The sequence below is a fragment of the Manacus candei genome, unplaced genomic scaffold (genome assembly GCF_025592945.1).
Source record: "Manacus candei isolate 608988 ecotype Guabito, Panama unplaced genomic scaffold, ASM2559294v1 h1tg000014l, whole genome shotgun sequence".
NCBI lineage: Eukaryota > Metazoa > Chordata > Aves > Passeriformes > Pipridae > Manacus > Manacus candei.
In genome coordinates, this window is record NW_026138062.1 from 52,067,057 (window position 1) to 52,094,416 (window position 27,360).

General features: G+C 40.6%; 1 long non-coding RNA gene across 1 annotated transcript; it reads right to left on the reverse strand.

Annotated features, from left to right (window-relative positions):
* Nucleotides 1-20,103: 20,103 nt before the first annotated feature.
* Nucleotides 20,104-27,299, reverse strand: LOC127467707 (uncharacterized). The gene is made up of 3 exons (XR_007903259.1): nucleotides 25,456-27,299; nucleotides 20,560-20,625; nucleotides 20,104-20,307 (listed from the first exon to the last, which is right to left on the reverse strand). It is a non-coding gene; the product is annotated as an uncharacterized LOC127467707 (long non-coding RNA).
* Nucleotides 27,300-27,360: the final 61 nt, after the last annotated feature.

The following is a 27,360-nucleotide window of genomic DNA, read 5'->3' on the forward strand; positions in this document are numbered from 1 at the left end:
GAAGAATAAAAGACTTAGTAAAGGTCACACCTGTGATTAATGGATGACAATGTCTATGGTTCAGAGTGAGAACAAGGACCTTGGAAATCACTCTAGTGTTTTAATATCTTTGAAGAAAACAAAAGGCAGTAGTATCAATGATCTGTATGAGAGGAGTACCAGAGAAGCACTGATGTCTGCAGAGCACTTTGACAGGAGGCTGTGCAGAGAGGAGAAAGTCATCACTTTCTTTGAAGAATTACAGCTGTTAAGAGAGCCTGTAGTGTAGAATAATTCATCAAAGCAACTGAATCATTCCTCATTCTCTTCTAGACACTTGTCACCAACTTCATACAAGCCCCAGACCTCCTCCATTGTTGCTTTCTTTCCAATCACAAACTTCATGCTACTAATTACCAACATTTCCAGTTTTCCTCTTGCACACACATGCACACACTCTAACTAATGTGTAGCATTTTCAAAGACAATAAGATTTTATTTCCTTGTGTTCTGATAGTAAACTATATCTTCGCATTAAGGATATTTCATAGTCCACGCAGGGTTCATGAAAATCTGCAAGGCCAAAATGTTTCTGCAACCTGACTACCATCTATAACACAATGGAATCCCTTGAAAGAATCTTTCCATAATGGGAAAGTAGATTGCTGCACCCTCTTTCTGTTGCTTTGACAGCAGATTTGTCCACTGCACCAAAACCAAGCAAGGAATTAAGAACACACCTGGACAAACACAGCAGAAGGAGCAGGAACTGATTGGGTCAGAAAGCTTGAAGGCAACATAGTGTAAACTGTTCTATGCCTCTCTCAATGCTTGGCTCCTATACCAAGATCATTCAAAGAGCTGCAAATCTCATTAATTTTTTGCCCAGAATTCTAGTGCAAGCTTTTAGATTGCAGGATTTAATTTTTTTAGTTGGAATTGAGCTTTGGAAAATTACAAAATAAGGCCCACAGGAGTTTGGAAACCAAAACAAGAAGGTGCTCAAGCCATGGGCAAAGCTGTGGATCTCTCTTCAAAGAACAGGTGTGAACCCTGAAACCTGTACCTCTGCACAGTTTTCACAAAAGGGCACAAATAACTCTTTATCCTGTAGTCCTTCCTGAGGTCTTTACATACAACTTGAGGGTTGCATGTAGAAACTAGAGTGTAACAACAACTCCACAACATGCCTGATCATCCCACTGGTCATCATCAGTGCCAGCAACAGGTGCACAAAGAACCAGTCTGACTGAACAAAGGGCACACACTGCAGACAAAACATAATAGATTGCTACCCAACCATCACCCCACAGATTTCTCTCTCCATTCTTTACCTTTTTAAATACCATAAACCCACCATGTACTGCAACACTCCAGAATCCAAATAGGTTATTGTTTAATCAAGATAAACCGTTTTTAAAATGTAGAATTTTAGCATCATCTAATCACAGGTCAGCAAATTTGTTGAAGGTTTCAAAGTCTTCCACTTTCAAAGTGGAAAGCTAGAGTGTGTACATCTTTTCCCTGAAAACAAGTTTTTAAAGTATTAAATAAAGAAAAGAGAAATCAGAATTCATATCTCCCACTGAAGATGAGCTGTTTAAGATCAGCAGTGACCTGTGCTACATGTGACCAGGAGTTACATGGCCACCCAGTCAGTAGATGGGTACTGGTTAGTCAAAGAAATACTTCTCAACCAGCCAGAACACGTGTTGCTTCTTCCCTAGCCAGACGTGCAGGAACACAAGAAATGGAGTTATAAGGATCACAAGGATGGGAATACATAAACAGGGAAGGTTACAATGAAGGAGAAAGGTGTAGACAGATAGGATATAAATCCCTAAGAAGTCAAGCTTTCTTAATTTTTGTTGTTTATTTAACAGTGTGGCTTTAAAAGAAGATTTTTTAAAAGTCAGTTTAAGGTGATAACAGACATATGCTGAGTTCTGAATATCCTTTTAGAATACAGTCAAGTAATTACGTAAAAAAGTTAATAAAACCCTACATGTATCCTTCAATGTTTTAAAGATAGACTATTGAGCAAGTATAAGTCAGTAGTGAATGTCCCGAAAACGCTTTACAAAGGTGTTCAGCCAGGTTTTAACAAGAGAAGTCTGTTCGTGCCTCCACAGAATATTTCCTTTTTTCTATTTATTCACCTGGTTCAAAGTACTGACTAGCTTATTCAAACTGAAAAAGCCTTTGGGGACTGCAAAAGCATGCAAATTGCTTTTGCCCTCTATATCTGCAAATAGGAACTAGTTGTGAGGAGCTAAGCTCTATGATTTCTGAAACACAGAGGAACACATTGACCAGAAAAAGAGAAAAAAAATCAATCAGTTAATTATTTTTTGAGCGATAAATCTTGCCTTGTTTAAATTGAATCCATGTAAATGTCAAAAATGTTTAGACAAGCTTACTTTCAGTGAATCCAAAACATCTAAGGTAGCTTTATTTAATGACAAATTTTAAGTGCTGAGGGCTTTGTGCAGTAATTGAAGTCTAGATTCCATTAAGCTATATAGGAATAAATTGTGAAATGAAAAACCTGATATTTATCTCATTATATTCTTGTCATGAAAAACTGTTAAAAGTGCAGACTCTAAAACATTAACCTAGCAGGGTTGATCAAACATGCACAGCCATAGCACACACCTCTGGGTAACAAAAATAGGTTTAAAAGGCAACGCTGACAATATTTGCTCAGTGTATACGGGTTACCAGCTCAAAAGAAGATGAAATTGATTAAATAAAAGCTTTTTATTTTTCATCGAAATGTATTTAAGCAAATAATTCATAGCACTTCAATTGTCATCAGTTGACCTTGGAAACATTGCAGTTGTGACTTTTTTTGTGACTCTTTTCCCAGCACAGAGACCTCCTGTCCATTCATCAGCTCAGCTCCTTCTACAACTCAACAGAATCCTTCCATCTTTCCTCCCCTATCCTGCTGCCTCACTGCCTGTCACAGCTGCTGTTGCAGAGCTCATCCTCTGCCCTGGGGAGCAGCAGGCTCTGCCCTGCAGCACCATGCAGAGCACTCATCCAGCTGGGAGTTGCCCTTAGCTGCAGGCTCACTGTCACCCTTGTGAAAGCCCTACAGCAGCAGGCTCCAACAGGGAGAAGGAGGTTTGGGAGCAAATAGGGACAAAGAAAGAAGGCATAGGAAAGATAAACCAGCCAGAAGACACAGGTAGCAGCCTGGCTGCAGTTCTTCCACTGCGTCAGCAGAACAATACAAGCCAGATAATGTCTTTCTCATTCTTTCCTCCCCTTTCTGCACCTCTCTTACCTCCCCAGCCTGCTTCTGTCTGAGCCTCACCTGATTACTGAACCACAGGGAAAACCTGAACTCTGCTGTCAGCAACAAGGTCTCCACCAAGGAACATGGTGTGAGCCATCAGTAAAGGGCTGGGAACAGAGTAAGAAGAGAAGAGAGGGATGGACAAAGAGAACTTCAGACCTAGGACAAAAAGAGGAGGAAATCAGAGTCTAATCAAACAGATCTAACCCTATTCCGTCCTAGAGTCCTTCCCTAGCCCACCAAGACATGCCTTCCTCAGTCACGCCCTCTAATTCCTCATGCCCTCTAATTCCGAGGTGTTCCTGCACTCAACAGGACACAGTGTCCTTTACTTAGTAAGCCACTTTCCATACTTCCAACATTCTTCTTGAGGTCAAGGAGTTTCTGATCATCCACAACAAGCCTGTCATTCCCGTCACCTGGAAAAGAAATGCAGCATGTGTTCAGTTGAAAACTCCCCTCTCTAAAAATCTTTCCAGTCCCTTCATCCTCTATTAATGCCATGAAAGATGCAGTGAGATCAGACAGCAAGAAGTGAAGTAACAGAGAAAAACACCTGGGGATATTTAAAAGATAAGTTCAAAGGTCACAGCTAGTTACTATGCCTGGTAGAAAAGGAGGACCAAGAGCAGGAAGGGGTGGAGGGATGCTGTGAAATAAGACAGTTGACTATATCTAGTGATCCTCTCCAAGGCTGTCTGAGCTAAGCACAGACCACAGAAGCTGCATTTAAAACCAGTTTTGTCATTACTTCCAGCATCCTGGTTTCAGCTACCACTGCCTCGCTCCAACACACGTAAGTTCTCCACCCACTTATGACCACAGTGTGCTCTCAAGGAAGAAGAGGTCCTCAGGGTTAATATCATAATCTATTCAGACTTTCTGCTCCTGGGCACAGGCCAGCACCCAATACAGGCCCTTGGCTTTGAGACAACTCCTGGCAGGGCTGTGCTATGGCTGCAGGCCATAAACAGCTGTTCTGGTAGTATGGACCTGTTGTCCCCAACTCATACACAAGATCCTTATTTGCACCTCCTGAAAAGAAAATAGAGGAAAATAAATACAGACACATAAGCAGCTATTCAGAGAGAGCTCCGTGGTTTCAGGTGTAATATGCATACCCTCAGCCCTTTGTTGAGTATCACAGCACTTCTGATGCTGTAGAGGTTGCCTTTTGGTTTCAGTGGCAGTCCTGTGCTGAGATGGATGTAAATCAGTTGCTGTCAAAAGACACCAGAGCACCACAATCTGACTTATGAAGAGTGAGATTCACCTTGGCCATGTTTAAGCATATTTATCTATTCATCTTTAGGTTCCAGCTAGCGGGGACAGAGACTGTCTGGGGCAATATGACTCTGAAGATAACCTTCCAGATCCACAGCTGGCTTCTTGTCCAAACCTTGGACCTGCCTTCTCAGGTGTCAAAGGGACACAGCAAGGCTTGTGAGGGAACACAGAGGAAGTGGCCCAGGAAAGTGGATAGCCTCTGGCAATAAATGCTTGGGGACCTGTCCAGCACATGGTAAGAGGAACAGGCACTAAGTAGCCCATGTCTCAGGAGGAAGGAGCCCTGCTGTTATCTCTGTATTTCAGTCAGATGAGGCCCTAAGCTGCTCCCAGTGATATCGGGGTTGTTCCTCTCTTATCCAGTAACAATGCCATGGAAACAAGGTCTCCATTGAGGTACCACACCTGTGTCACCTTTCTGCCTGGGCCACCTCCTTCATCACCACTCTGCCTGTGAGCAGTGAGGCATGGAAAGAGACAGGCACTGGGAAGCCAGGTGAGAGGACAAGAAGTGTTTCCAAAGGGTATCAGTCACACTACAGCTCTTGGCCTTCTGTGACACTGTCGCAGTGAATGGCTATCCCTTGTAGGGAAAAAACAGTGGCACTGGAAGGAGAGGAGGAGACTTTCACTATTTCTCTCCTCTATTTCTGCCTTACAAAGAACAGGAAAGGGAGGGCGAAAGTGAAGGGAGAAAATTGTATCTACTCAAGTAGTTCTATCAAAGGTTCTCGGCACAAGACTGCTAGTGGCTTTTCAAAACCCTTGCTACACTGCCCACAGAAGTCATACTAAATCACAAAAATGTCCAGCTTCTCCCTCCTTTAGTTCCTTTGGCTCCATTTTTCCTGGAAAAAATCCCACCTGCTGTTTCTGGTTCCCATATCACATTATAACCAACTACCTATACCCATTGGGTACCTATAGTATCCTCAACCTCCTAATTGAAGGATAATACATGATCACTCAAACCAAGCTGCTAGCCTCCTTCCCTGCCTCCTTCACGTGGTATTCCATGTGTCTTTGCTACTCTTTTGTCATGAAATCTTTCATCCAACGTCTCTGCAAAGTACTTAAGGAAGGAAAAATTCCTGTATCTTACCATGTAGGTGTTCATAGCATACCAAGCTCTAACACTCACCAGCCCAAACTCGGTAAAACAGCTCCTGAGCTGTGGCTGCTGTTCCCAGTGAGCCTGAAGTAGCACAGAATCACAGCTATGGGTCTGACAGCTCGTTTATGCAAGATTTAACAGACAGCTCAGTGGTACTGCTTGCCTCATCTAGGACAGCACAATGTCCTGGGATCTTTCCCAGATACTTTGATTTGAGGGAAATCAGATTTGTCACCGGGAAATCAATTCGATCTGACCTTACAGCTCCAATTTTTCAAGTAGGTCAGTTTGATCCTGGTGAAGCCAGGGCACAGTTCGCATTTTTGTCAGTAACTGTTACGCCCTGCATGGGGCATGTGAGACAGACTGAAGTCTTTTCAGATGCTAATCGCCCCCACAAAGACAGTAAGATAACAGGGGAAGAAAAGAGTAAACAAAATGTAGTTCAGCAGCTGGACAAACGACTCTTTTAGCCAGAGGAAAGTACTTACTGGAACGAGGCTGTTCGAAGGGGAGGATGCAAAAAATTTGCAGCTAGTTGAGAGAGAACAATGGAAACGATTCTCCACTACTCAGAGCGAGCTTTTTCTCAAGATTATCTTTATATTTAAATTTTGAAGGTCTACTGCTTCCTGAGATCAAAATAGTAAAAGTAAAACTGTTTTATTGATGCATGTGTGTTATTTTCCACTCATCTGCATGATAGTGTAGCCTGGAAGCTCCAGGATTCCAACTTAAGTTGTTTGTGTCCCTAATTTTTTACATTCTGAATGTATGTTTAAAACTAGACCCATGATTTAATTTGATTATTATTTTTTTAAGTCTCCTTGCATGTTTCCACAGCACTGTAACCTTAAACTGCAACTTCTGCAGTTTTCCAGTCACAAATGTTTGGAAATCAAGATGTTTAACGTTAGAGTTAATAACAAGGAAGCTTCTCTTTCAACATACTTTACCCATAGCTAAAGAACCAAGGAACACAAATTTCAGAAATAAGCTCATTTGTATGTATTGATAAGCCCATACCAGTATGTTCTGCTTTTTCCTGTCCTTACATATAGGTAGGGTGATTTCTGGGAAGTGTCCCAAGCACTGTGGGAAGAGTTCAAGGTCTGAGCCCCACTGTAAGGTTGTCAGACACAGTCCCCACCAGCTGTTGTATGGGTACACTCAGTTGAAGAAAGAAACACGTGATCATATGATTGCTCTAATTTAAAAAGAATTGTTTCCCCTTCCTGGGTGTTTGAGAACACACGCTGACCTGCCATTACCTGTTTGTCCTTCTTCTTGTAGGCAAGCCTGTATGGAAAAATGCTTCAGCTCACTTACTAATTTACAACATAACATGCTGTCCAGCCCGCAAATCTCATCCCAAGTGAAGAAGCAGAGTTGTCTGCCTGCTATTCACAGACAACACCTGCTACTGCAGAGCTCTGTAGTGTACAGGTCAGCTCTGCCAACCTTACTTCTGTGGGCAACAAATGACCATCTTCCTGCATGGGCTGCCAAACCCATGGGAAAAAAGGCTGCCATGCTAAGTTATGCCTCCACATTAGCTATGTATCTCACTGCAAGTGCACAGAGCCACTGCACATGTAAAATGGTCTCAGTGCTGCCCACAGCCTTTGGTCCTGATACACACTTAGGAGTTCAGAAGGTGCAGCTTGTAATACACACAGTACTGCTGGTCTGAAGGCATCTCTAAAGGACAGCAGTTATTCTCCCGAGGAGCCGGCACTCAGCACACCCTCCCATCCCTTCCTACAACACACCTAAAAGTCTCTTCTTCCTCTCCTCCTTTGATCTAAAAATCCAAGGACTGCCTTGTTTCGAGGGTGTTTAGCTTTGCAATAGAGAAAAGTTTGGCTAAACCCATAGTTCCACAGGTATTAGTATCAGTTTGGGGCACTGCTATTGCAATTATGACTCTGACTCAGATAAATTGGGGGCACAGAGCTGCCATTCTACTGAACATACCTGGGTGTTCCCAGACCTGTGCAACTGCAGATGGTTCCTGATGAGGCATGAAGCCTGCTAGGAAAGTTTCCTCCATCAAAAAGAAAAGAAAAGCACCATGAACGTGAACCTGTAGGACAAGTTTGTGCATGTTCTGTGCCACACGGCCACAAAGTTTTTAATCTAATTATCTAGTACATAAGATGTACTACCATGTGGAATAAGTCTGGTACCCAAGGGGAGCTTGGACACCACACTTCTAAACCTGCACCCCAAAATGGAAAATCCTTTCTCATGCTCTAGATGAGTAAATTTCAGCCACTCCCTGCTGCCCTGTAGAGGTCTCTGCATTCTGTTATGGGGATTACTAAAGGTCACTAAAACACAAGCCTGCTGTTAGTGCACATGAATTTTTGCAATATAGAATTCTAAATCTACATTCTAAATGTAAAACTTTCAGGAAGACATAACTTCTTTTTTTTTTAAGAAAAAAGCTTATATGAGACTTTCTCTTCACTTTTCAACTACTCCTCCTTGATTTTCTCACCCAAACAAAAAGATGCTCTGAAAATGGTTGCAGTCCCTCTTCACTGGCACCCTGATCACATAAGGTGTCTCCAGTGTGTCTTCTGGAATCTTGTAAAATACTGAGGATATCTGTTCAGCTTAAATGATCTCCTTTGTTTCAACTTGTGTACATGGACATGGCATTAGGACTCCTACGATTTTAGAGTTGCCATGAAGCCATGGTCCACAATGTAATTTATTTTAACATGCAGCCAGCTCTGGCAGAGCTGCTTGAGGATTTCTAGTTTGAAGTGAGTCAGGACAATGAGCAACACATAAAAGTCAAAAAGGCCAGAGAAGAGAAGACAAAAATGATACCTATTTACAATAGATCTGGCTTTTGTTTGCCTTGATGTGATTCTACCATCATAAAAGAGCATGAATTTCAAGAAAGGGAAGCAGAATCACAACCTAGAAACTATATGGAAATTGTTAAAATCAAGGCAGCAGAAAAATGTTTAGAGTAAAGCTGAATAGGCAGAGTAGGTAAAGCTGAAGGATAATAGCAAATTCAGGCTAAATGTCAAGAAATCCTATTTAACTATAGGACTTCTTAGCAATACTGATAAATGCAATAAAAAACATTAAGAAATTGCCACTTCATTATTTGAAGAGTGGATCCTATCCTGAAGTTTTTTAAAAACACTTGAGTCAAAGTTTGTCCCACTCAAAGAAACTTGTGTCTTTCATGACAGAGGTCCCCAAGAACACATGCCAGGAGCAATTAAATGGGATGTTTAGCTTACAGTGTAACTGAAATACTTTGCTCTTTGTACATCTTTTTCCCTGAACTGCATTTTCTCATTCTCTAATGTTTTATCTTTAGCCTTCTCCATATTTCCTACCTTCTCTGCCTCCACTTCAGATCTCCTTAGCAGAATGCAAGCAGAACGGTGCAAGATGAATTTCAAACTGCTCAGATTCATACACATTCCTTGTTTGCCACACTTTTGCCAAAGACCCATGCAAAAACATGTACAAACTAGAGCTATGGCATGAAAAAAGCACCACTGACGTTTCAAGAAGGTCATGATCATTCTTGCTTCTCCCTAGAGCTACACTGAGATGGACAAAGGCATGAGCAAAGATGATGTTAAGTCTAATTAGGTGGATGGATATCCCTAAAGGGTTAAGTCTTTCAGTAGAGCATCACTCTGAATAAGCAGAGTTTACTGTCTCCAGAGGATGCCTGAATTAAAGCCTGAGCTGTTCTTAATCTTCCAGAGCAGCCAGAGGGAAGCATTTCCCCATACATGGCCTAGAGGAATACTGCAATTAACTCTAGAGATATACCTGCTCTAAGGTTATAGTCCTCTTCCCCCCATCCCTGCCACATCCTCACAGTGCATGTTACCAGAATAACATCACACGCTGTCCCTGCAACCCGCTTCCCATGTTAACAGGCCTTAGGTTCAGTTACTGACTTCAAAAGCCAAGTCTTCCCAAAACAAAGGTGATGACTTGAACATAATTATCTTCAGAACTTCTGGCATATGGGAAGCTGTAAGGAAATATAAGATATGGCGTGCTGTTTGGCATTGTTTTAATTGTGAGTATCAATATTCTGAAGCCAGCAGACAAATCTGGCAGGCAAAAGGTTGAATAAAGTTTCTGACAAACTGGGATTCCAAGAACGTTCCCAGAGGGCTAAACCTCATTTTTTTAAAGCAAGAGCCCCAGAACGACTGCAAATAAACTGTGGGAACTTGGTAATAATTTCCCAGGGCCTTCCCACAATGTGCAGGCAATTGTTGACCCAGTGACAGGTATCTTGTTTTACATGTTCAGTTCCCCAGCATCTGCAGCTGATCTCTGCTCTGAAACTCTGTTCACATTCACTGTAATGGTCATAGCAGAGACTGGAAAATGCTTAAACTATTGGTTATTTGCGTTTAAAATCTTGTGTCCACAAAGTAAGACACCTGAAAAGGGGAGGAAAAAAGGACACACAGAGTCTTCTAAGAGTATACCCTTACCTGCCATCAGACAACTCTGAAGGCAAACTTCTCTGCCTCAAAGCAAAATGAGATCAGCACTAGACAAATAATGAGTTCAGATGCTGAATCAATTAACAAGAACAAAAGGGAACAATATCACATAATAAAAAGTAAGGGAGTATTTTATTACAGAAGTCTTTACTGGACTTCTATAATCCTCTTTCTCCTTGTTAATGGACTAAGCAAAATACCTGGCACTTGGGACTTGTGCCCAGAGCTGGCTCCACTCAAATTCTGAAATGTGGATCACCAGGAACTGCTGGGCAGTTTGTTTCCTAAGAAACATATGCTTTCCAGAGTAGAGGAATGTTACTAACACAGTTGTGCCTTAGGGGCAAACATGCCCTCTTTACAGAAGGGCTGAGCAGTTGATGTTTCAGAAGGGATTCCCAAGGGGAGATCCAATAATCTTGGCTGCAGTTTTTGCTTCTGGGCAAACGTGGGGTTCAGTCCGTGTGTTTAATAACCATTGTGGATGTTTGCACACATGCAGATCATGCAAAACCTGTTTCTTAGACAGGACACTCCAGGCCAGAACTGATTTGTGAATCCAGGTTAACTCAAGCAAAACTGCAGTATGTCATTAAAGCCAGTTCCTCACCATAACCACCAGGTTTCAGCTGCAGATAGTGGTCCTTGGTGACATTCTCCAGGGCATGCATTTTCCTTGCACTAAATCCTTTGAAAGATTCTGCCAAAAGCTGCATGTTTTCCCAAGTAAGAAGATAGAGAACCATGATGTTGAACTTTAACATCAAAATTGTCTAGTGGTCCTTTCCTCGCTCACACTGAACTGCAGCTTGGAAACAAGCACAGGCTCACTTAGAATGTGCTGGAGTTTAAGAGGTTGCTGAAGCCCCTCTGCTAGTGCTGACTAACCCATCAGGTGTACCATCCCCACACAGCAACTTGGCAAATTCCTTTTCAGTACTCCAAAAGTGAGGATAGATGTAGCTTCAACAGCAAGAAGCAAAGGTGAGCAAGGTATAAGGAAGGATATGCTTGGAATGCTCACTTCCTTCTCTCCATTACCATAGATAGTACATGAAAGGTAAATGCCACATTCAACTGCAGAAGTGTCAAAAGCAACACCCCTGAGGCAAACAAAGGGGATGACTGGAGGACAGCCTACAAGCAGCAATTTCAAATGGTCACAGAACAACCCTAAGAACCAGAAACAGCAGGGCTGAGACTAAAGGGAAAGCAGGGAAAGAAATTATTGGGAAGTTTACATATATTTGTCCAGAAGCTAAGAAAGAGAAAACTATTCAAAAGTGGGGACAAGGTAGATTATGGCAAGCTCTCAGCCCAGAAACCAGTGGGAACAGGGAAATTATTCTGAACTGCCTGTATGTTCAGCTATGGCTTCCTGAGCATCTGCAGACGCACAGGAGTCACACGCACTGTGGCTTAGAAAGATTTCTGCAGTGGTTTGCATCAAGGGTAATGCGTACCCAACATACTCTGGTGTTCCACTTCCAAGCAGTAAGGAGCAGAATAACCCCTTCTATCTTCATTTCATTTCTTATTTTTCTAGAATATTGTTGAAGTCATAGGCTGACTACAGGGAGACAGGTCATGGGACTTTCACTTGCCAAAAAGTGGTAAAAGATCAATGAGCCATGGAATTCAACAACAAACGTTGTTTTTCTGTAGATCCCACTTATGGTAATGAGCTAACAGCCTGGTCTTGCCAGTGCACTGAGTTGGGAGTTCCTCTGAATACTACCCTCCCTACAACCAGCCGGTAAAAGTTTGTGGCACATCTTGAAACTGCTTTGGGGGCCATGCTGTGGAAGATTGAACTTGTTTATAGCATGAGCCCTTCCAATAGGATGTGCAATCCAGTTTGTTAGCCTCAGATTCAAATTTTCTGTGCTGTCAAAAGAAGGTATAACCCAGGAGCCTGCCAAAGGATCTTGTTCTGTTTGAGCCTTTGGGCTTAGAATGTCGATTTACATTGGTGTGAGAGTTTTGCTTCATTTCAGGATGACTAGGCTCACCAGAAAAAAAAAAGTAATGAAACAAAACAAACTTAAAAGCAAAGGCATTCCTACATCTTGATCATCATGAAAGTCTAACAGCATTTTTTTTTTTAGATAAATGTGGGATTATTTTTCATGGCTCTGAATGGAGTACTTTGACTGCAAACTTTGACTTCAACATAGCTTGTCTGTGTAATCTGAAATAATAGCCACTAAGAAGTCACCTTCATTAATAAATATTAGACTGAAGAAGAAAATATTGGTTCAAACAATGGTTTTTTGAAGTGCTGAAAGACCTGAGGTCCTATAGGGATGCAATCTTCCTGGCTAGACAATAAAGGTTTGGTCTGAGAAACTGTATTCCTACTGCACTGGTAAGTGGCAGGCAGATATTGCTGTCAAATGCACCTCTCTCCTACTGTAAAATAGGTTCTAACAATGATTCTAACAATGTACACACTCTGGACTAACTGAAAGTGAAGATTGTCTAAGGCACTTTCTTTTCAGCTTTGAAAAATATTTCCACTTAACAGTGTAAATTCTGGCACAAAAGAGCTTTGCAGTAGCATTCTCCAGTATCTGTAAAACAATCTGTTTCTGTTGATGTCATTCAGAAATGCTCCACAATATGAGCTGAGCAATATTCATCTTGATAGAACGGTAATTCTAAATTCTGCAATACACTATCATTTGGGATAGCACTAATGACTTCTGGTGATTGTGTGGACAGAGAACATAAAACCCAGAGCCGCCAGGGTTAAACTGAAATAGATACCATTATCTGAGCACTGCCTTCTCTACTCTTTCTCCGAACTCCGCTCATACTGAGAGATGCTGTGTATCAGCTATGGAAACCTCTGAAGTACTTTCTATTGATATTGAGCTATTCCATTACAGAGAACAAAGGGAAGATAATCTGCACCGTCTTTGGTCACAGGGAAGCCCACCTCAGAGTTAAGTATCTATGGAATACTTGGAGTACCATAGGCAGCTTTAGGATCCACTTTGAAAACCATCTTAAATTAATCTCAGGTTGTACTGTTGCTGAATTTATAGAACCAGCCTTTTCAATGGGGGATGGTCTTAGATAACCCACATCTAATAATCAAAATATACCTGCAGAGAACATTTGTGGAAAACACAGGCTGTCTTGCTCAGATGGTCTGCCAAGAGCTTGCCCTCCCTGCAGAGATGCATAACCAGTGAATTTACTTGATCTCTGATGTTCAGATCTCAAAGTTAGCTTACTAACTTAAATAGTTTCATTACCCTTGCTTGCTTAAGGCTATTAGATACTCCAGGCACAAAATTCTTTTTTTTCCAGAAAGCCAACTGTATTCTGGGCTGCACCAAAAGAAGCATGCCCAGCAGGTCAAGGGAGGTGATTCTCCTGCTCTACTCCACTTCCAGAAAACCCCACCTGGAGTGCTGCATCCATCTCTCGTACCCTCAACATAATGAGGATGTGAACCTCTTGCAGTGAGGCCAGTGGAGGCCACAAAGATGAACGGGGGGGGTTGAATACCTCTCCTATGAAGACACGCCAAGAGAGTTGGGGTTGTTCAGCTTGGAGAGAAGGCTCCAGGGAGACTTTAGAGCACCTTCCAATACCTAAAGGGGGCTACAAGAGAGCTGGAGACGGCCTTTTGACAAGGACATGGAGTGATAGCATAAGGGGGAAAAGCTTCAAACTGATAGAGGGCAGATTTAGACTAGATATTAAGAAGAAATTATTTATGGTGAGGGTCGTGAGACACTGGAACAGGGCCAAGTTTTAAACTGAAAGAGGGTAGATTTTGACTGGATATAAGGAATAAATTTTTATCATGAGGGCCAAGTGTAAATGTTTCTTTGGATTAAAAGGAAGTAGTAGCTTCAGAAGCTTGATTTTGGGAAAAAAAAAAAAAATCAGCAGTATTAACTCCATGCCAGCAGAGGGAAACAGAGCCTCAAGAAAACTAAACAACCCTCGTAGAGATGTTTTTCACCCATCATATCCACTGAAATGGACTGTTTTAGCCAGGGATAAATTAGATCCATTGAGATGTGGTAGGATATGTCATCTTGTTTCCTATAGTTATTATGTACTCTGACAGAAACAAGTAGAAGTGATTTCTGCCTTGAGATGGATCTGCTAATATATTATTCAGACATCTTGGGCGTAATTTTTTCCAAGTTAATAAGTGTTTCCTACTCTCCGTTATTAGGTCCAAAGTGCACTTGGCAAAATATGATCCAAATCCAGCACAGTCAGAAGGGACTTATGGATGTTGGAATTCACATCTTTCACCTTGGAAGATATCATTCAAACACCAGTCATTGCAGCACTAGGTGCTTGTGACAAAACATGACTGGTGAGCTGGAAGAGCACTTCATACACACTGGTGGTAATAACAAACAGTGACGACCCAACACACTTTCTGTGCAAAAGACAAATGCAGGTTTAGGCTAGGTTTTATCAAAAGCTCAGTGTTGGGGAGCATTGCTGCCTTGAGGAAGTGTTTCCAAAACACTGGCAGGGTTTCCAAAACTAATGGGCAAGACAGGAATTGTACAAAAAGGATCAGATTGCATATGAGCATGAATTTCACCTCTCAAAGCCCTTCACCATTCTGAGATCATAACATCTGCTTCCAAATCCCTCCAAACCAGCTTGCTTCTCATACTCACTGTTCTAGCTCCTAAGGGTTACATCTGTTAAAGGACACTTATGAAAATATGTAATTAAAAGACGCTGAACTCCAGGTAACCAAAGCAACACACCTGTTTGCCTGCTCTATACAAACAAAACAAGACACCACTGCGTGTTCCACTCCAAGGGACTCAGGATGCAGTGATATTAAATACCAACCATTTGGGCTACGGGAAAGAGATGGAAATTTAATTAAAGGATGATGTCTATGACTAGCAATTTTGCAAGATTTGCATGCCTTAAGAACACATTCTTTTTCTTCCCCTTCCCCACGCTCAAAGTCAGCTACTGCCTCATGTTAGAAGTTTTGAGCTCCTTCTTTTTCCTCTGAAGTCAGGAGGCACTGACAAAACCAAGCACTTCAAAAAATTTCCCGCAGAGCATCATTAATGTATTCCCCTTATACTGTACTCCTGCCCAATCCACATGGAAGAGCTTGCTACCACTGAACACAGAGACCTGATGTGACTTTGTGAGTTTTGGTCATTGAAAGTGGGTCTGCACAGGGTACTCAATGCTAAATTCCTGTGACTGTATCCTCACTTTTGTTGCTGGCATCTTCAGCTGCATGTAGCTCACTGGGAGCTCCCTGTGTGACAAAGAAAACTGTGCACCTGAGCCTGGGAAGGTAGGTCACTGCTGCCCTTCCTGTCAGTTCGCAGGATGTAACAGCTGTTTAAGAAGAGACATCCTTAGCTTCTACCTGCAGATGTGGTGTGACTCTGGTAGTAATTCCATATATGAGGTTGATAAACAGGACACATGCAAAGAAAAGTAGTCAGACAACAGACAGAACCTTGGTATTTTTAGCAGCTTTCCATACAACAGACTCTGCAGCATGATGGATTGCTGTCACTGCATCGCAGATGAGTTACACCTAGTAATTACTGACATGCTGTTTCCCTGTGTCCTTTCACCTTGTCATCTGCTTTGGCTATATGCTTTCCAGAGCAAGCTCATCTTTTTGTACAGTCTACAGTAACACACATTCAACGTTGCTTTCATCTCAATAAGTAACCAAACTTCCAAGGAAACAAAGCGAACTCGGACGGTGTAAAAACGAGAAGGGGTTCCATACCAGCGATGATGCAAAACAGTCTGGCACAAAGGGATGTTAACCTCAGCCAATGAAACTGAGCAGAAAAATGTAACTCCATTTCCCCTCCCCACTCTTTCAGGCAAGGTGACAGACATAAGGAGTTCTTAAAAGCAAACACTGGTCTTGTGAGAGGCACCACAAGGCCTTAGCTCAGTTGTAGAAAAGAAATTGACAACAGTTAAAAACTGTCAACCTTGGAAATTCAATCAAAAAAGTCATATACCAATGCACATTATGTTAACTGGTGTCTCAATAGAGCAATGGGAGAAACAGAGTTTAGAGAAAAAAAATCTTTAGGAACCTCTCTTACCATTCTGCTACTATACCAAGCAGTCAGCTGCATCTAACTAAGGCTATACTCCTTTAACATCTCTCATCCAAACAAAGTGACTTCGTGTGACAGCTGATGAAATCATAACCACTGGTGTTATAATGGAAAGTTACACACACATCCCCAACAAAATCTGGAAATTTAGATACTGAAAATACTCTTTCTTTCCATCCCCTACTGGGCCTCCTCTCCCGTTTCAGAGGTTGCTTGTTCCAGAGTAAAGTCTCATAACTGGGCTGCAATTCTGTATTTCCATTCACTGCTCACAAGTTCAGCTGTTTTCAAAATACTAGGAGTGGGCTAAGACGAAAGATCACCAATCCAAGCCACAAAAGCATTCATTCAGGCTGCAGAGAATGCTTTGAATGATTTTGAGAGTACTTGTTCCCTCAGTCTTACCTTGCAAATAGGACCACAGAAAGCTGTGTGCTCGGATGTTACGGACAAGATTAAGCAGGTATTCTTCCCTGTAACTCAGCACTGCCCACAAGGCTGGAAAGAATGGACCAGAAAACTGCGGAGGTTGTTTCTTTATTTCTCCAAAAGCCCAAGTTCTCCACCCTGCCTCACCCCTACCACAGATATGACCTCTGGTCCATTAGTGACATCGCAGCTTTAAGGGATTCTGTCCCTTCCTTCCCTGCTTCCTCCTGTCACCATTTTATACTGTTACAGAGACAAGCACTGTTACTGCTAGGCTGTTGAACATGGATGGATATGACGGATGCTAGAAAGCAGCATCCCATTCCTTTCTCTTGGAAGAACATCACTATATCCCTCTGTATGTTTTCGTCCTGAATTTTGGGGGCTGTAGGGAAGAAGTAGGTATATCACAGACAGCTCTGGCAGCTGCTATATGCTCTCTCTAGGAAGGAAAAGAGAGACAGAATCAGAAGGAAGATTTAGAGAGAAAACAGAATTTTTTAATTAAAATGCTGAAGAAAAACATGGAGCAGTTATAACTCCATCTCTGACAGAAACTCTCCCTACTGTGTTTAACATGATTTTGGAGCCCAGTATTACTCAATTCCCGTCCATAAACTGGGATAGTAGATCCAAAGCAGACCAGGGTAAACATGCAGGAGACCAAGGAGCTCGGCTGAATCTCAGTACCAGGCATTTGCAAAGTGAGAAAGAGTGGAGCAGTACTGACACAGTGATCACTGATCTCCCCAGCTGGCCCATGTCTACGGTAAGTGCATATGCCAATAAGCAGAGTGGGGTTTACCTCATTAGCATGTGCTTTACTGACAAAGCCTCTGCACCAACAGCTACATTAAGGAGGGTAGTGGGGAGCGAAAGAATCACACAGCAGCAGCCTCTCTCCCATGAATTCCTCCCTTGAGGCTTTTGAGGTGAGCTGGTCATCACAGTGCACACTCTCCTATCTCAACATTACCATCAGAGCAGAGGAAGTCCTCCAAAGCAGTACATCTGGAAAACACTGCAGTGATGACAACGTGGGATGAGAGAGTCAAAGAGCAGGTGATGCGATGTCCAGTTCCAAGTTGATACCTGGATTTTGCAGACCCTGCTAGAGGTAAATGTACAGTGATAAATCAAGTTGTTTGGTCAAGGAAAGAGTGGACTGGAGAAGCAACCAAAGTGATAAGGCAAAAAATAAGGGAAGTGACCTAGAAAAATAAAGACAGTGGTTGAAGTACAGCTGTCTGCTTACATCATGCACAACTGGGAATGCAGATCAGACAAGTTACAGAGGTTTTCCAGATCTAGCTAAACACAATTACAACCTCTCTGCCAGTTTGGCCTCAGTACAAATATACCCCACCCCAAGATCTCATTACACTAAGCAGAGCTGAGTTTTACAAGTACTCCATTTCTGTAGCCAGCACAAAAGCACAATTCCAATTAAGAAGTACAAGGAACTGTTTATACCAGGCTTCCCTATCCACCACAGCACAGGTCAGTATTATCATTACAGACCTATTATTACTGTTTTCACTGTACTGTACAAATAATATCAAAATATTGTATTATGAATATCCAATTACTATTTAGTTTTTGATAGTATTCATATTCAAAGGACAAATTCAAAGGAACAAAAGAAATGCAAAGGAAAGTAAAACTTTACATATTACATACATAATCTTGACCACAGCTCTTGAACTTGGGCTTTTAAGTGAGGTACATGAAGAGATGGATTGCAGGACCAATCCCTCTCACCAAAGACAGACAACTGAGTGCAACAGTCAGGAACTATCTTCTCCACATTACAGTTTGCTGACTCTCACTCACTAAGACATTACACAGTGATAAACTTCTTTTAATTTCTATTTAACTTCTAACACATTTCAGGCTGTGAAATATCAAAAGGAAATGTGTAGTAACCAAACCTTTCTCCCCCTAAAAGAGGAAAATACACCTTTAGAGTAATTCAAAGAATGGTTATCTGTAATAGACACTGAGTAAGAAACATTCTTAAGCTACTACGTGTGTGTGTGTGCACTCGGGACACGGACAAGAACAAGGGCCAGTGGTTAAGAGCAGAAACAAGAGCAGGACTTTTCCTATGAAAAGCAGGGAGAAGCATTTGGAAACTTAAAAAAAAAAAAAAGGCATTCTGGACTATGAAGGCAGGAGGAGCAAACCTGTAAACCTGAGGCAGCAGAGCAGGGAGAACACTGCTGAACACCCGCAATGAAAGTAAGAGAACTGAAATACAGACAGGGCCTGGAACTATCTTAGTAAGACAGGATATATGAAACTCAGAAGGAATTCAGAAAATTCTCAGCTGTTTTACTTTTGTAACATTAAATATTAAGGAAAATGACACAAAAGCATTTATGGAAGCATTAGCATATGCATCAGCACACTCCCAAGCACTGAACCACAAGAGATAAAATGGCCACTAGTCTGCAGTGGCAGCCATTTCACCTGCTTACAGAGGTAACAGAGTGCTACGAGAGGCACAGTTTGACATACAGATCTGCAAAAAGAAGCAACCACAGCTATTGGAAGAAAGGTATAGCTGCAGACAAAGTACCAGTCACATTCCTAGTTTCCATCCATATGTGAATAACTAGAACAAGCACACAGAAAACAGGAACTAAAATTTACATGAAATGAATATCCATGAAATGAAGAGGAAGAATGTGAAGAACAAGAGGTTTTTTACTGATAACGTACCAACTCAGTATCTCGATTCCCTTTTTTACTTCACAATTTCAAGTAGGCACATTGTAGAAAGGCTATCAGTATATATCTAATTCTTTACAGTGCTTTAGTAACAACAAACCAATTGAGCCATGTGCAAGATCTATAACCTATGGTTTGAAAGATTAGCTCTCTTCAGAAACAGCAGATAGTAAGAATTTACGTGACCATGTCTACAACAAGCCCTGCCACTGTGGCTTCAAAATCCAAAGGCATATTATCTCTGGTAGATTAACTGAGCTGCAGTTCTGTTTTTCTCTAGTAGTCATCAAAGCTATCAGTATAGTATGATCAGTATGGTATGATTTTACTTGTAAAACTCATAAGACTTGTATTCTCAGTGACTCAGGTGAAGTCATAACGCAACATCAAAGGCCTGATGCTAAAGTTACCAAGGTATTTGGGAAGATTATTCATGTCAATATAAAGTACTTTAGAACTCTTACAAACTAAATTCCTGGAGGAAAAAAAGATTACTATAATGAAAAATATCAAACAGGTTTTACTTTTCTTGCTTAGCTGCAGCTTTGATACAAGATGAATAGATTTCTGAAGTTAGCCAGCACTTCAGAAAGGGGAGATGGTGCAGAAGATACCAAAAAGAACCTCACACTCTCATGAATTACAATTCATCTCTTTATTCAGTTCTCCATGTTATTAGGACAGGGATCATAATGACTGTTAATGCCATATGTGGACATCACTCCATTCCACATCATTGCTGGTCCATCCTTTCTTCCCTTCATTGTGATGGAGGCATTATCAAAAGGCTAAATGTCCCCATAAGAGGCAAAAGACGACCTCCTGTTGCTGCAGAAAAACCTAGACAAATAAACCATTGAAAAAGTTAGTCTTTGCCCCAAAACATGAACACCAGAAATTCAAGCAAACATCATAAAAAAAATCTCTGTACCCAGCACCTATCTGGCTTCCTTGATAGCTGCATTACAGACACACCAAGGACTGAGCCATGGGTACCAAACTCCTCTTCTGACCTTGGAAAAGGTCTTTCCAGGTCAGGGAGTGAGATGCAGTGAAGGTTGTGTTCTAATGATAAAATCTAGTTCCTGTTACCTTTCCAGTAGGTAGAGTTCAATCTCTGCAACTGGTGATCCAGCATCTTTCACACGCATTAGACTCCTGCGGAAATATTTCATGTGGAGGAAAAATTGTATAAAAGTTTAGCAAAGTCAAACTGCAGACTCTTCCTGCCTAGTTCTCCCACTGATAAAGCTTCAGTATTTGCCATCCAGTAAACAAACATTTCCATTCAGGCATGGACAAGTATTCCTACATCACATTACAATTGCACTACTCCTCCCATACACTGTTGTAAAGATGGGTGTGGAGAGCAACCATAACATTTGTGTTGTTTCTGCTGGCCTTGTGTTTGTTAGATGCATGGGAAAATATACACAAAAGCAGACCAAGTTTCCTCTTGAAACTCTCAAAAAAAAGTTTCAGACTTAATGCATGATACCATTGAACAGAAAAAATCCAGAGAATAAAGACTACCAGGCAGTGCTTTGCACAGTAGCAGCAAGAAAGGGAACCTGCACACACATCCTTGGGCAAATCGGACTTCTTGTAAATGAAATATTTACAGATGTGAAATATATACAGTTGCACAAACAGTCAATGTGACATTCCCATTCCTCATCAAGGCATAACTGAAACATTTCTCTTGACTCCTGGCCTCCCACTACATTGATATGATAGAATGAAAAGAACACCTGTGTATGCAGCTACTGCTTAGTCTTCTATCTCTGCTTCATAGCACCTTCATGTTCAGTCCACATAACACTGCATACAATTTTCACCTCTCCAGTTCTTCTCTCTCCGAAATGTATGTATTTTACAACACAGACAAACTAAGCATCAAGGAAGCTCAGCAGTACCACTGCTTCCAGGAAATCTGCATCGAAAAAATGCATGACTGGCCAAAGAGGTAGCTTTGGGTTACTGGCTAATATAATATGGACTTTTCCTCCTTCTCTAACAACAAATGCTAATCTGTACAAGAGGGATTGTCCCAATAAATTCTGGAAATTAGTATATGACTGAAAATTCATGACTGTGATAAATTTTTTTTTTTTTTTTACAACAATGAATTACGTTCAGGTTGGACATCAGGAGGAATTTCTTCACAGGAAGGGCTGTCAAGCATTGGAATGGGCTGCCCAGGAAGGTGGCGGAGTCATTATGCCAGAAAAGACTGTACATGGCACTTAGTTCCTGGTCTAGTTGACATGGTAGTGTTCATTCAAAGGTTGTGACTCAGTCTTAGAGGTCTTCCCTACACCAACTGATTCTGTGATTCTGTGAAATGAGTTTTTTTCCAATTAGAACACTTCATTGAAAAAAAATCCAATGACCTCTAATAAAACTTAATTTCTTTTCCATTCATGTATGAAAAATCTCAATTATATTGCAACTTGTCTAACACAAAAATTCAGTCCTGAGTTGGAAAACTGTATATATATCATATTACATTAAACCTCAGATTAACATAACACAGTACCTGTACTTGGGAAAATGAAAAGCACTACATGAAGAGGGAAATTTAAAAATTCATTGTTGAGCAAAAGCAACTGCACTGTCTACAGACACAGAGGATACTACTGACAAACACTTCCGCTACTACTGTGTATATTGCAATAAAACCATACAGCTCAGCAAAATCTATGTTAGACTTCTACTCTCTGTTCCCATTCAGACAAGGCCAAGATTAGCACAGCTGACTGTTCTTAGAGAGCACTCCACACCTATATTCCACACCCTGTTCAACCGATCTCAGCCCTACGCACCACTGACATTTCAGAAGCCAATATTTTTTTGGTAAAAGATGTGTACAAAGCACATCAAGGAGTTCTGAAAGCAAAAAGAAATGGCAACAGAAGATAAAGATGCAATTCAATGTATGCAACACTTTCAAAGTTCTTTCTCAGATGCTTCTTTGTCTGCTCTTATTAAAAGATAAACCAAAAAGCTTTCTCCCCAGCAACATCAGTGACTACTCGACTGACACCAGACTTGGGATATAACTAGTTGTGTAGTTCCGAAGCACAGTAACTGCTCTCCCTTAACCATTCTGCTTCCTATAGAAATGGATAATAGAATGGCATATTCAACTCCCCAAGCACACTCCTCTCCTTCCAAACAAACCAAAAATATCTATTACCCTAAGAAAGAGTACTGGATGTAGCTGCATACAGCAAACTGCCTCCAAATAAAAAAGCAGACACACAGAAATTCACATAAATCTTTTATAAGCCCTTCTCGCACAGAGACTTGGCAGAGCTTAATATGCTGACATATTACTGTGCAGACTCTGTATATTCTAGTAACACTTGTACTGTTCCTAAAGGGAACAAAAGAAGGATGCAGAAATACCTTGAAAATGCCTTGCATGAGTGCAATGTAAATGTTAACTTTTCTGTCAGCCTAATCCATCATCTTGCTTTCAGTCAGTGTGAGGATCCTATCCAGTCCCTTCTTTCACATAGGTATCACCCCCCTTGCCTGCCCGTGCAAGTCTATGACAAGAATAGAAAATATTCTGCTTCAAATCTCTACCATATCAAAGATACAGAAAACAGGATGCTTTGCTATGTCACATCTAAAAGAAAAAAAACCAAAACCCTTTGTACTGACAGCCACATGCAGAAATGTGGCGGATCTGAGACAGTATTCTAAATGCCTTTTTGTTTATACAAAAAAAAATAAGCCTTTCCTGACCAGTTGACTCTAAGTCACCTTGCTCATTAAAAAAACTTAGATACATTTATATACCTCTATCGCTTAATATGCTAAGAAGCAATAGGTTACAGGTGTATTGGGGCAAATAGGGCCACGTTCAGGGCCCCTCTTCCCAAATATTACTGTCATCTAAACTCAGTGCAGTAACACCTTTAATCCACATGACCATCCATTCAAGTAGGCAAGCACTACAGTTAGTTTCCATATCAACAGAACTTTCAGCTCTCCTTCTTGAGATTCAGCTCGCAAAGGTTAGTATCCTTAGCATATATTATATACAGAAATTCTGGTGAGATTCCTCCTTACAAAAGCAGCTGAGAATGCTCAATATCAGCAAAAACTGTTTCCCTGCCTCATCTCTATTCTGATGACAGACTGACACAGGCTTCAGACTCCTTTACTTCTACTACCAGAAATTACTTTCTCTTCTTCACTTCTCAAGCCTGACCGGATCTAAAGCCCTTTCCCTATGAGCTTCTTCTCACATACAGACTTTGCTCATCATATATAACAAGGGTCTAATCAATTCTCCATACAAAATATTTTCCACTTAGCATATGCAATCTCCTTTCACTCTGCAGTAATTCAGTTCTGGGATTTCCAGCCTGTAGTCCACATAATACTTTCAAAGGCTGTATGATAACTTAGAAGCTAATGAGAAAAGCATACTAGTTGTCCACAGTCCTAAGTGGTGCCTGATGTGCACTGGAGAGTATTTAGTTGCCTGGCTATCAAAATTCAGATCCAGTTTAGTTCTTGCATATAAGCACTGTTCCTGATTTTAGTGTAACCCCATGTAACAACAGGAAACAGAACTTTGAATTTATCAACTAATACTCAGCTGTCAGTGAACTAAGAAACATTTATGAAAGTACAAAAGCGATCGCTGTATTCTGCATATTGGTATATATTTTGGACGCAATTTTTTTTCCCAATCCACTTGGACATGCTTCTCTGCATTTTCAGCTGATCCAGATTCAAATTTCTCCTATGCCAGATAGTTCATCAGTGCTTCCATATCTTGCTGTTCTCTCCTCTTTTACTTTCTTTTCAGAAAGGGAAGTCATCCTAATAAAGGTCAGCATTTTAGTCTCTGGTAGGAGACTTACTCGAAATGGAGGTATTGTTATGGTGGAACATACTAATGACAGCTGCAACAGTAAGTATTTTATGATGTCTGGGTCAGTGGTCCATAAAGGGGAGTGCACCTTCCCCAGGGAGGGATTCAAGACAATCCATAAGGCTGCAGGGCGAAAATATTTTTTCACCATTAATAAATATAGTTAAGTAAATGTTTTAAATAGTCTTCATCTTTATCTCATCCTATTTTAATTTCTTGTTTTTATGTAAGTTTTATAATGTATGTAGCAATCCATGAATATAACTTCTAAAAAAATATATATTTGAGTATATATATATATGCTCAAAACGTTTTTTTTTCTGATAGGGATGTGCAATCAAACAGGTTTCAGAGTCATGGGTCTAGGTAACTAAAGAGGTGGTTGAAACTATCAGCTGTTATCCACTAAGTCAGAAACATTATATATTTTGTATTTCCCACTTTCAAAAGGAATTTTAAATGTTGATCTGAACCTTTTTTTCCTGCCTTGAGATATAGGAAGTCTCCATAAAGAACATTGTTCTTTACTATCATGGCACTTCTCAGGCTTCTATCATGTCATCTATATGGTGCTCTCTAAGTAGCCAAAAAAGCATATGAGCTCTGAGCCTATGAGGCTGATCGCTGGCTGACAGTAAGGATACTTTTACCTTCATAAAATAAAATTCTACAGGTAAAGATTGCAGAATCCTTAGATTATATACCTCTATCGCTTAATATGCTAAGAAGCAATAGGTTACAGGTTTTGGGGCAAATAGGCCCAATTATTCTTTGGTTTTTAAACTAGGTTAAAACTAGAATTTCACCAATGGCACAACTATAATTAATCGTCCTGTGAGGCAGAGAATGGATGGGCTAGATAAATTCCTTCCAGCCTTATTTTCCAGTACTCGGAAGATGTGGCAATTTTGGTGAAGTTTAATTTTTTAAGATATATACTATGCCTTATAGAGGCAGACGGGAAACTGGAATGTTGAATTAAAGATGAGAATTAGGACATCAGGTAACCAAACACCAAATCAGATAGGTCAGTGTGCCTACTGTGCTACAGGCAGTCTTTTGATGGTTAGAATTCTGTAAATTAGACTCACCATTCAAAGGGACAGTTCAGGGACTCTGCCTTTCTCCTCCATTCCCCTTACTCCAGTTAGTATTTTGCAATCCATTTCTCCCAGTACTGGAGGTTTCTCAGGTCACAGTCATGAGTTTCTTCTGCTGCTGCTGCTGCCACCTACCAGTTTTATTATTCTGTTGCAGCAGAAGGGCATATAGAAGAAGTTCGTGTTCAGCATGCACATAATCATCATCCTTTGTCTAAGATGTCATGGCCTATTCAAGTTCTACAACATTTCCCCATACACTAGGCAAAGCACTGGGCAAAACCAAGATCAATACAAGGCTTTGAAAGCCATTCCATGAAGAGGAAGGAGCATGATCTGTAAAACCACCTTTCAAGAAACATTAAATACCAAAACATTAATTTCTGCAGAATGCAGTACATTTTTATCAACTCTCCCCACCAAAGATCTGCATTTCTTTCAAGACAATCTCTACTTAATATGTATCTAAAATCAGGTTAGAGATGCAAAACTGTGATCCAACATGAATTCATTAATAAATTTGAGGAAAAGAAATTCTTATTTTTAGACATTATTACAAACCCCAAAAAGACACCCAACCACATGCCTGAAAGTGTTACACCCGTGTCCTATAGCAGTTGATGCACAAAAATATACACAAATAAAGGAATAGGCCTGCCCAGTGCTGAGACGCAAGAAGTGGGTGTGTCTGAAAGGAAAAAGTATTGGAAACATAAGTATAACAGGTTTGTAAAATTATCTTGCAAGTAAAATTAAAGACACAAATTATACACTCAATTATACCAGTGAAATTGGATATCACTCCACTGACTTTCAGAGAGTGATTCCAGGTTTATCTCAGTGTAATTGAGAGCAAAATTTGGCTATAAAATTATTCCCTCCCACCTTAATTTGAAGCTGCAGTTTATGGTATTGCTGAAAAATTTACTGTGTATCAGGAAAATATAAATTGAGACTACGAAAAGTAGACTATTTTATTACGGTATAGAGGAGTTATTAGCATACACAGAAAAATAATCTGAAACAAGTGCTAATTCCTTACAGATGTCATGGGAAATAGAAAACTGCATTTGGAAACTTGGAAGCCTGTCTGTAGGCTCATATTCTTCAACTTGGAATGGTATTCCAATTGTCTGATATTTACATCTGAGTAAAATACAAGATTATCCTCCTTAAAAGAAGTAAAAGAATATTAAGTACCCAGCAGTTTTACATGGTTTGAGATTCAAGGAGTTGAGTTACCAGAGAAGGATAAAATGTACAAGTGCTTCGATATAGCAGTAAGGACAACATAAAATATATCCCCCATCCTCCACAAACAGAAATAATCAACCCAACAGTCTTTTTCTTCAGCACACATATTCTTCCATCTGTCCTCTTTACCGGATCCTGCTCTATTGAATTTTAATAGATTTAACATTCTTAGCACTAGTTTTTCATATCTATCAACTCCTAATTGATGCAGTTATATTTTATGTTCATTTGGCAAATGGAAAGCAACATACCTTTCAAAAATCTAAGCTAAAATAGTACACTTGAAGGCAAACTACCTTGAACTGACAAAGAAGTGGAATGAATGTATTACAAAACTATTCCTCACACAGTCACATGAGGGGACTCACTTCTGTCTTACCTGAGTAAAGCAAAGGACAATGACAGTTTTTTTAAAGGTCAACAAGCATAAGGAGGGAAATCGAGGAAGAAAAGTAGGATTTTCTCTAAACATCACAGTTAAAGAAATCATTCAACAAGTTTCACCAAAATGAACTGATGGGAAGAAAGGAAGGCAGACAAGTTAGCAAATTTATGAAGGTTACAGTAAGAGCAGAAAAGTCTCAATTTACCTGACAACAGGTCGGTTTTGGATGTCACCAAACTGCTGCGTTTACCATTTTA